The sequence below is a fragment of the Macrobrachium nipponense genome, chromosome 12 (genome assembly GCF_015104395.2).
Source record: "Macrobrachium nipponense isolate FS-2020 chromosome 12, ASM1510439v2, whole genome shotgun sequence".
In the NCBI taxonomy this organism is placed as follows: Eukaryota; Metazoa; Arthropoda; class Malacostraca; order Decapoda; family Palaemonidae; genus Macrobrachium; species Macrobrachium nipponense.
This window is the reverse complement of record NC_087205.1, coordinates 19,010,838-19,022,219: the sequence shown is the minus strand read 5'-3', so window position 1 is coordinate 19,022,219 and position 11,382 is coordinate 19,010,838. Positions and strand designations below refer to the sequence as shown.

General features: G+C 37.8%; 1 protein-coding gene across 2 annotated transcripts in view; it reads left to right on the top strand.

Annotated features, from left to right (window-relative positions):
- The first annotated feature begins 58 nt into the window (after positions 1–58).
- LOC135224385 (surfeit locus protein 6 homolog) overlaps positions 59–11,382 on the top strand; it is a 74,473-nt gene continuing 63,149 nt past the window's right edge. The window contains exons 1-2 of one of the 2 annotated variants that reach the window (XM_064263340.1): positions 59–252; positions 10,770–10,859. The gene's annotated coding sequence lies outside the window, so the exon portion shown is untranslated. The remainder of the gene's footprint in view (positions 253–10,769; positions 10,860–11,382) is intronic. The other variant, XM_064263341.1, reaches the window with a different exon arrangement.

Below are 11,382 nucleotides of genomic sequence, written 5' to 3'. Positions count from 1 at the left end.
TTTTAGATAAATGATAAACAAAGAAGAATTTATCTACCATTAATATTAATCAAGAAAGAACGCCTCTGCCCCATGAGGAACAAGTTTCAAGATGTCGGCGTGAACACGTTTTCTTTAAAATTTGTTGGAAAAGTGACATATACTAGTGAAACGCATTTGACAATTAATTTTATTCCATTGTTCATTGATAGTGTTTTGCTTCATAGCAGTTTTTGGGGGACACTCGGTGGACATATATATTGTAAAAGAGACGTAAGTCTAATAGTGTGTTGTTCCGTTGCCTCGTAGGTAATCGAGAGCAAATCAGGCATGGGTTTGGGTAATGTGGACCCATACGGGCCTGCGCCTTTTCCATTTTCGTGTCCGTATTCATCCTACACTCTTCCTGATCCTTCTGGCCTTCGTAACGGTCAGGCAGTAGATTGCCTAACTTGAATTTGCAAGGTTAAATGTCCTAAGTGTAGGTCTATATAACCGACGGTAGCCTAGGCATACGTATTGTTTACCCCACGTTAGGTAGGCTGCTTTTTAGTGATATAACCTTAGGATGAATTCTGAGTAGTCATTTATTGATAAAAAGCCAAGTCTGGCTTATTACCTACTCAAAGTTTAAAGTATGAGCCTGAGCTAGGAAAATTTCATAGGCTGTTTTACCCTGTGACGTAACGTCTAGGTAGCTTAGCCTAAGAATGATTTAATCTGTAGGCTAAATGTCCCCCCCTAATAGCAAATGACCGTCATTTTTAAATGGTCGACACACCTCTCAATGGCAAGAAGACTGCCTGTTATTTTCAGCAGCCGTGTTGGCCCCAGAGCAGACTGATGCACATTCTTCCAAGCCTTTCATTTGAATTTCACCCCCACTTACATCTTACCTACTGTTACTTCTAAGGGCAGCAGTTGCGAGATTTTCTCCAGGTATCACTCCTAGAGTCTTTGTCTTGCAGACCGACAATTTTGCGCCCCCTTTTCTGTGCAATTAGGGTAGATCATCACAGCAGGCCACGCAGGCCACCTACCATCAATGCAAGCCACCCTCCGAAAAAGTACATTATAACGCGTCCTGACACCCGAGATGGGCATCAGTCGCGACTTGTTGTTGGTGAGAAACGGAGCTAAAGACCTCTACTCTCCTTTCGAAGTAAGTATTTTCCCCAAAGTTAGAAATTAAGGCCAAATTTTAAGATTTAAACAGATTTAAACAGAGGGTACTGAAAACGGTCTCAAACGTAGTGCAAATCTCACCAAAACGCGTTCAACATTTTTACTTACAACTCGAGGTATTTAGAAGATTGACGCCATCTCGATGTTTACGGAGTAGCTTGTGTCAATAAACTAACCATTTCCTGTGATAAATCCGCACACCACCTGTACCCACAGACGCTGGAGCACTTTTATCACACAATCGAAACACGATTTCCTCATCAACAAGAAGCCAGGCGTAAACAGCTGTTGGGGTAGAAGATGACGAGAAGCGTGCTCTTGGCTAATTTTTAAATAAGTAGTAAAACATCAATATTTTACATAGGGGGAAACATCAGTACAGGCCAACCCTCATCACGGTAGACGGGTCTTATTCACTCGATATTTAATTGGTGAAACATGAATACAATTGCAACTCTAAGCATACCATTTAAAAGACTGAAAGTTTTCGTCAACATATTGTGATATATGAAAAGCCCATACGAACTAAAATAAGCATGGGGTGAGCTCTTCGTAAAAATATGTTTTCAAGGCAGTTTTGAAATCCAATATGGCGGCTACTTTTTCATGGACGGTTCTCATCAGTGACGGACACCATCCTTTCCCCAGCCTTCCCAGCACTCCATTTGAACAATGTTAGCGTATGTATGTAACGTTTATTGATCTTACTCAAGATTGCAGTTGTAATCAGCACAATAAAACAACATTTTGTTGCCTATATTAGTGAAAGTATGAAACTTGTTATTCCCGGGGTTATGGTTGGAACTGAATTCATTCTTACCTTGTAATCGGCGGTTTTTATCCTTCTATGCCATCACAACTGAAACTCCACAGTGCTTATTTGATTGTTATTATACACATTTTGGTCTCAGTTCACTCCACATTGCACTTTAAACCCGTTGCTGTTCCTGGTTTCTAAGCGCGCGCGCCATAAACACAATTACAAACAGCAGACGACGACAGACGACGAAACTGCAAAGTTTTATTCCTTAAACTGTTTACTTTACTCTTTATTTAGTTTAAATTTACATTGTTATTTAAAAATTTTGATTTAATTCATGTATATTATCCCCTTTTTTGCAACCAAACTTACCCCGAAAAATTACAGATATTTCTAACGTAGATAAAATCAAATGTTTCTAACGTTTTCGTACATCTGGCTGCCGAAAACCATAGAGGAACGAATACGGAAAAGTGCATAGAGGAACGACTACGTTTTTTTTTTTTTTTGTTTTTTTTTTGCTTTTTTTTGTTTTTGCTAGCACTTTTCATTGATTTCAGTCTTTATTAGTATTTTGAATTTCTTAAATAATCGTATGCCAGAAATAAATGTAACCTTTAATGTTTGCATGCTTTAATGTTTGCATGCTAAAAGAATGGCAAAATCATCGTTGCCACATTAGTGGAGGCTTCACACATACGCCGTTCCATTATCCTGTTAAGCGTCCGCCCCTGATGAGCTCGCTGCTAAACGTACCGTCACGCTTTTTTTGTAATCAGCGATCATAGCACTGATGATAGTTTTTTCCAAAGTTAATTTGATTTTTGATGCTTGTTATTCATACTGTAATTAACTGTAGGAAATTCTCTCTCTCTCTCTCTCTCTCTCTCTCTCTCTCTCTCTCTCATCTCTCTCTCTCTCTCTCTCTCTCTCTCTCTCTCTCGGAGTCCAGTCACTCGGCAAAGAAAAGTCATCTTCACTCCCGCAATTGGAAGAAAAGTTTGTATCATCACTGGAGGATTCAGAACTAGAGCTCTCATCATCAAATAGGTTATCAATATCACACTCCTCATCTAGTATTTGATTGATCTCACCTGGGAAAAAATATGCTCCTCTTTGGGACATCATTGTGAAAGACGCGAAATCCAATTTGTCTCGAATAAACGCCCGAAGCGTATTGAAAGAAAACCAACGGGACAGGCAGTTTTCTAGCATAAGCGACCACCAGGAAAGAGTTGCCAGGCTGGAAATAAGTTTCCCATGTGCTGAAGTGTTACCAAATGATGTTCCTACACTTTCTATACGAGTAAACGTATTATTACGGGGCTGACGGCTTGACAAGCACAGTTAAAGTCTTGAACGTAATATCCCGTTGAAGGCGCTACCGAGTAGATCGCGGTAAACGTATTATTACGTGGGTGACGCTTAACAGGTTATAAACTGTTTCCATGAATTCTAGTTGTCATAGTAATGCAATAATGATAAAATTGCTTTAATATTTATGTATATATACTTCCAATACATAGCCTAATTTCACCAATTTCAAACGTTTTGTGTGTAGTCTTATACCCAGTTTGGAGTGTGAACACATACCGAATGGCAACAGAGAGAGAGAGAGAGAGAGAGAGAGAGAGAGAGAGAGAGAGAGAGAGAGAGAGAGAGAGAGAGAGAGAAAGGGGCGAGGAACCGAAGAAAAGAAAAGGGATGTCGGTGGAGGGGGGGGGGGGGGTTGGGGAGAGGGTAGGTGGAGCTTTATTACGCGTGTTCGTATCCATTTCTGCATAATGGAGTTTTTGTCTCTTGGTACAAGGACAAGTGTCGTTATTCTTTACGATTAGTGATTCACGATACCCTTATAAATTACGGCACTGGGTGTAATGCACTATAGCAAAATCTCGTTCTGTTAAGAGTGTTCGTTACAGAAATAGGTATTGCCCAAAAACGTGCTTGCACTGTCTCTGAAACCCATAGTAGACATGCTGCTTAGTTTTGTCAATCAAGTTTTTTATAACCAAGTATTTTTTACAAGCTAGCTATTGAATAAATTTGTATTTTTTTCTCAGTCCAAAAACATATGCCCCTCAATGCTACTTCCTCTTTTAACGACTTTCTGGTCATTGCAAATTCGGCCCATAATTTCTTATGGTGCGAAAAGAAACAGACAAAGAGGCCCATGGACCGAAAACGATTGCGTCACACTACGGCGATAATCCAGCAGTAAAACATCTTCATATATTCCAAAAAGTAAATAATAAAGATATATATGCGCATTACGATTATAACAATTACATGTATAGCTGATAACAATCTGCATGAATAACTGGTAAACTGTTCTGCATGACAGTTGAGTATAGCAATTATTTACAATAGGTACGAAAGTCAAGATGTCGTGACGTCATAATACAGAACTTGAAAGAACGTTCTAATTCAGAAAAATAATTACTTAAATTTGAGTCAGAGTCGAGTTACTTTTTCAATAACGAATATTTTCAAATTAATCATCATAAATATGTAAATATTGATGTTTTACTACTTATTTAAAATTAGCCAGAGCACGCTTCTCGTCATCTTCTACCCAACAGCTGTTTACGCCTGGCTTGTTGTTGATGAGAAATCGTGTTTCGATTGTTGTGATAAAAGTGCTCCAGCGTCTGTGGGTACAAGTGGTGTGCGGATTTATCACAGGAAATGGTTAGTTTATTGACACAAGCTACTCCGTAAACATCGAGATGGCGTCAATCTTCAATATACCTCGAGTTGTAAGTAAAATGTTGAACGCGGTTTTGGTGAGATTTCCACTGCCGTGGGCGCCATTTTCAGTTACCCTCTGTTTAAATCTGTTTTAAATCTTAAAATTTGGCCTTAATTTCTAACTTTGGGGAAAATACTTACTTCGAAAGGAGAGTAGAGGTCTTTAGCTCCGTTTCTCACCAACAACAAGTCGCGACTGATGCCCATCTCGGGTGTCAGGACGCGTTATAATGTACTTTTTCGGAGGGTGGCTTGCACTGATGGTAGCTGGCCTGCGTGGCCTGCTTTGATGTTTTACCCTATTTTTATGATGATAATTTGAAAATATTCGTTATTGAAAAAGTAACTCGACTCTGACTCAAATTTAAGTATTATTTTTCTGAATTAGAACGTTCTTTCAAGTTCTGTATTATGACTCACGACATCTTGACTTTCGTACCTATTGTAAATAATTGCTATACTCAACTGTCATTGCAGAACAGTTTACCAGTTATTCATGCAGATTGTTATCAGCTATACATGTAATTGTTATAATCGTAATGCGCATATTATTACTTTATTATTTATTTACTTTTTGGATATATGAAGATGTTTTACTGCTGGATTATCGCCGTAGTGTGACGCAATCGTTTTCGGTCCATGGGCCTCTTGTCTGTTTTCGCACCATAAGAAATTATGGGGCGAATTTGCAATGACCAGAAAGTCGTTTTTTTTAAAGTTAAAAGGCGGAAAAGTTATAGCATTGAGGGGCATATGTTTTGACTGAGAAAAAATAAAAATTTATTCAATAGCTAGCTTGTAAAAAATACTTGGTTATAAAAACTTGATTGACAACTAAGCAGCATGTCTACTATGGGTTTCAGAGACAGTGCAAGCAGGTTTTTGGGCAATACCTATTTCTGTAACGAACACTCTTAACAGAACGAGATTTTGCTATAGTGCATTACACCCAGTGCCGTAATTTATAAGGGTATCGTGAATCACTAATCGTAAAGAATAACGACACTTGTCCTTGTACCAAGAGACAAAAACTCCATTATGCAGAAATGGATACAAACACGCGTATAAAGCTCCACCTACCCTCAATCCCCTCCCCCCCCCCCCCATACATTTTCTCGTTGCTTCCCCCGTTCCTTCTCTCTCTCTCTCTCTCCTCTCGCTCTCTCTCTCTCTCCTCTCTCTCGCCTTCCTTTCTCTCTCTCTCTCCCTCTCTCTCTCTCTCTCTCCTCTCGCTCTCTCTCTCTCTTCTCTGTTGCCATTCGGTATGTGTTGACCTCCAAACTGGGTATAAGACGTACACACAAAACGTTGAAATTGGTGAAATTAGGCTATGTATTGGAAGTATATATACATAAATATTAAAGCAATTTTATCATTATTGCATTACTATGACAACTAGAATTCATGGAAACAGTTTATAACCTGTTAAGCGTCACCCACGTATAATACGTTTACCGCGATCTACTCGGTAGCGCCTTCAACGGGATATTACGTTCAAGACTTTAACTGTGCTTGTCAAGTCGTCAGCCCCGTAATAATACGTTTACTCGCATAGAAAGTGTAGGAACATCATTTGGTAACACTCTCAGCACATGGGAAACTTATTTCCAGCCTGGCAACTCTTTCCTGGTGGTCGCTTATGCTAGAAAACTGCCTGTCCCTGTTGGTTTTCTTTCAATACGGGCTTCGGGCGTTTATCGAGACAAATTGGTATTTCGCGTCTTTCACAATGAATGTCCCAAAGAGGAGGCATCTTTCTTTAGGTGAGATCAATCAAATACTAGATGAGGAGTGTGATATTGATAACCTATTTGATGATGAGAGCTCTAGTTCTGAAATCCTCCAGTGATGATACAAACTTTTCTTCCAATTGCTGGGAGTGAAGATGACTTTTCTTTGCCGAGTGACTGGACTCCGAGAGAGAGAGAGAGAGAGAGAGAGAGAGAGAGAGAGAGAGAGAGAGAGAGAGAGAGAGAGAGAGAGAGAGAGAATTTCCAACAGTTAATTACAGTATGAATAACAAGCATAAAAATCAATATTAACTTTGAAAAACTATCATCAGTGCTATGATCCCTGATTACAAAAAAAAGCGTGACGGTACGTTAGCAGCGAGCTCATCATGGGGCTTAGTACGCTTAACAGGATAATGGAACGGCGTATGTGTGAAGCCTCCACTAATGTGGCAAACGATGATTTTGCCATTCTTAGCATGCAAACATTAAAGCATGCAAACATTAAAGGTTACATTTATTTCTGGCATACGATTATTTAAGAAATTCAAAATACTAATAAAGACTGAAATCAATGAAAAGTGCTAGCAAAAACAAAAAAGCAAAAAAAAAAAAAAAAAACGTAGTCGTTCCTCTATGCACTTTTCCGTATTCGTTCCTCTATGGTTTTCGGCAGCCAGATGTACGAAAACGTTAGAAACATTTGATTTTATCTACGTTAGAAATATCTGTAATTTTTCGGGGTAATTTGGTTGCAAAAAAGGATATAATATCATGAATTAAATCAAAATTTTTAAATAACAATGTAAATTTAAACTAAATAACGAGTAAAGTAAACAGTTTAGGGAATAAAACTTTGCAGTTTCGTCGTCTGTCGTCGTCTGCTGTTTGTAATTGTGTTTATGGCGCGCGCGCTTAGAAAACCATGAACAGCAACGGGTTTAAAGTGCAATGTGGAGTGAACTGAGACCAAAATGTGTATAATAACAATCAAATAAGCACTGTGGAGTTTCAGTTGTGATGGCAGTAAGGATAAAAACCGCCGATTACAAGGTAAGAATGAATTCAGTTCCAACCATAACCCCGGGAATAACAAGTTTCATACTTTCACTAATATAGGCAACAAAATGTTGTTTTATTGTGCTGATTACAACTGCAATCTTGAGTAAGATCAATAAACGTTACATACATACGCTAACATTGTTCAAATGAGTGCTGGGAAGGCTGGGGGAAAGATGGTGTCCGTCACTGATGAGAACCGTCCCATGAAAAACGTAGCCGCCATATTGGATTTCAAAACTGCCTTGAAAACATATTTTACGAAGAGCTCACATGCTTATTTTAGTTCGTATGGGGCTTTCATATATCACAATATGTTGACGAAACTTCAGTCTTTTAAATGGTATGCTTAGAGTTGCAATTGTATTCATGTTTCACCAATTAAATATCGAGTGAATAAGACCCGTCTACCGTGATGAGGGTTGGCCTGTGTTGATGTTTCCCCCTAGGTAGTACTGAATTCCAGAAAGTTCCTAAGGGTAGTTTGCAGAACATCAGGACTGCCTCCGAGTGGAAGGTTAGTCCTTTTTCCCTGATGTTTAGTGTTCTTTTGGGGTGTACTCACCCCTGCCAGGTGAAGGCACAGCACCTGAAGTGAGGTTAACACGTTTCCAGCGATGGGACCCACCAGTGGGTCACACTGTTCTCTCATTTGCTGCAATGTGACCCACTGGTGGGTCCCAGTAGAACAAAATTATTTTTTTTAATTTATCAAAAAAAACTTAAATTTTTAATTGCAATTATTATTTTAGTAGATCATTATTGCTATGAAAGGGTTGAATTATACAAAAAAAATAAAAAACGAAGTTTTATTGAAATAATTGCAAAGAAAATTTGTCTGACATTCAGTATATTAGAAAATTAGTTTTCCATTCCATTTGCTAATGAAAAATCATATCACTAGTTATATTTGAGATTGAAACATGATAAACATAGGTATGGAGTGCCATCACATGAGTCACAATATGTGGAAACCTTTCTTGACTTGATTTTGGCCACTTTGGATCCTTCATTTGCTGCTAACATTTCGTAGCAGCCTCTGCATCGTTTCCTTGTTTTTCTTTTCTGTCCTTCTGCTTCTTTGAGACAATGTGAAGATTTTCCTGAAATATTCATACTTGATTTTCCTGGTTTGTTTTTTTCCTTCATTATACCACTAGTATAGTATAAGACAATAGATTCCTTGAATGCACGTAATGACATTTTTCCCTTGAACAGCAAAGTACTTATTGTAAAGTACCCAAGCATTCACTGTAGAAGTACCAGCAATAAATTCTAATGCTACTTTTCTGTACATTTTCTTGACTTCTTCAGAGGTGAATAATGATGACATTTGATCTGATAAATAAACTCCTTTCTTGCACTTATTATAGTCTAACACACTTTGAGGTGTCTTGATAGGTAAACCAGTCCTTGTGACTGGTTCCATCATCATAGAGAGACTCTTCCCTTGATGGACTGCTTCCTGTTTCTGAATGAATATATTCATCATCAGAAGTGTCTTCTTCAGAAGACAGTTCTTCTTCAGAATTGGAGCTTTCATTTCTATCACATTTTTTTTACTTCCATAAAAGTTGGAAGCCAACATTGTAACACCTGCTATGATGATATGCTGTGTAAAGTTTTGATACTAAGGTAAACAATATATAAAATTACTGATTGATTTATAGAAATTTAGAAAAGATTCAGAACTATGGGTCATATTAGGTCATTCACTGCCTAAGAAAAAAAAAAAAGACAGAAAAGGAAACCCTTACCAAACCCTCAAATATATAAATTACATATAAATAAAAAAAAGAGGAAACCCTAACCAAATCCTCAAAGACGTAAATTATATATAAATATTTATTACATGATAGCAGGTCTCATAGATACAGAGTGGTTAGCTACAATTAAAAAAAAAATTCAAGTGGGACCCACCGGTGGGTCCCATCGCACTGCAGTAATAAAATTTTCATTCAGATGCGATGGGACCCACTGGTGGGTCACGGCTTTTCTTACCTCAACAAAGTCTATCTTGTGAGAGACAAGCATGAACAATCTCTCCCCTTGTTGTCTCCTTTGGTACTGACGATAGAGCAGTTTTACTACTGTCGCAGTACCAGCATTCCAGCCATCATGGCTGTCGCAGGAAACGTGTTAAGTAATGTTATAGGTTTGGTTAGGCCAAGACATATTCCAAGAAAGATTGTAAAAGATTTATTTTTTATTCCAGGAAAGGTTAGGTTTGTTTTCGTCTGTGGAACCTATTCCACATTTTACTTAGTTTAGTATTATTAAGAAATATTAAACTACAATATTTATAGGCAATGATATACTCTGTTCAATGCAGTTAGGGTAAAAAACCGCATGGTACAGGGGTGGACCATGTACGATCAATGTGTACAACCCCAAAAAAAGTACATTATAACGCGTCCTGACATCGGAGATGGGCATCAGACGCGGCTTGTTGTTGGTGAGAAACGGAGCTAAAGACCTCTACTCCGGTGTCAGGACGCGTTATAATGTACTTTTCTTGGGGTTGTACACATTGATCTTACATGGTCCACCCCTGTACCATGCGGTTTTTTACCCTACAGCTCCATAGGTACAAGAATGAGATGTTATTTTGGGCAGACTGTTCGTAAGTGGTGATAAGTTGATCTTTCATCATCCATCCTAGCCAGTATTTTCTTAATTTGTTGTTTGTCATATGAGTATTTTTGATAAATATAATTTTGATGCCCAATCCTAAAAATAGGAGTTATAGTTTCTCACCTAGCCTTTGGTGTGAATTTGGCAAATTTGGTAGTCATGTCTATCAAAGGTTTTTAAAACCCATACGACACTCATTGAAAGATAAAGCAATCCCCCCCCACAATCCCCATGTGAAATTGAGAGTTGTGGATTGGGACAAGAAACAAAAAAAAAAAAAAAAAAAAAAAAAAAAACGAGAGAATAACCTAAAGTAACCTAACCTGACACAGGAACTAGTTCCTTCCAAACTTAACCTGACCTTTGTTATGTATGAGGTTTGTAATGAAAATATGATCAAAGCTGAAGAAGCAGTAGAAAAAATTAAAGCTTCTAAGCCATTGTGTCACCAAAAGTCACAGACTTATAAGGCTTCAGTGTTTCAGTATTAATATATGTTAACAATTACAGAAATGTTCCTAACTCACCTTAAGAAAATCAAGTTTTGCCAAACTTTTCTCTCGGAGTTCATACCTTTGTAGTTACCAAAGATTATACTACACAAGCTTTTATGATACCTAGTTCACAACAGCAGCAGTGTTATTGAAATTTTATGTCATTGTGTCTTCCAGAAGACTTGAGGCTGATGACTTGAAATCCTGGTTTTGAAGAGGAAACGAAAGTAAATGATGAACTGCTCATGTGTCACCTACAGTAATTGGGTAAAGTTGTACATTTCATAGTCATAGAAAGTGACATGAAAAATGGTCAAATTTTTTCTAACTGTCCGTGTACTGTAATCATTTATTTCTCTGTAACCTAAAGAATATGTTGATTTAGTGGTATTTCACAAGAGCACCAGAAAAATGTGTATAAAATAAATTAATTATTTTCAATCATTTTACAGCCTGAACCACTGTAACAGTTGCATTACGAGAGCAGCAGAGATGCTGAATTCCAAAACCAGTCACAATATTCGTGCCAAAAATTGTTTTAACGTGTTAAGTCTGCTTTTGAACTTTGAAAAACTCGCAAGTTTTCATATTTAACCAGAAAATGTCTTGTTTATTATCAGCTACCTAATTCAGGAAAATGCCACAGCAATTTGTTTATCAGCTTAGTTCCACTTTTTGAAGAATTAAATTGGCATACATTACTCAGTTATCCTGTACATTCAGCAAGGTTAAGTATATGAATATTAATAAACAGCTCCGTTGTGGGCATTGAGTCACATGAAACTCCAGT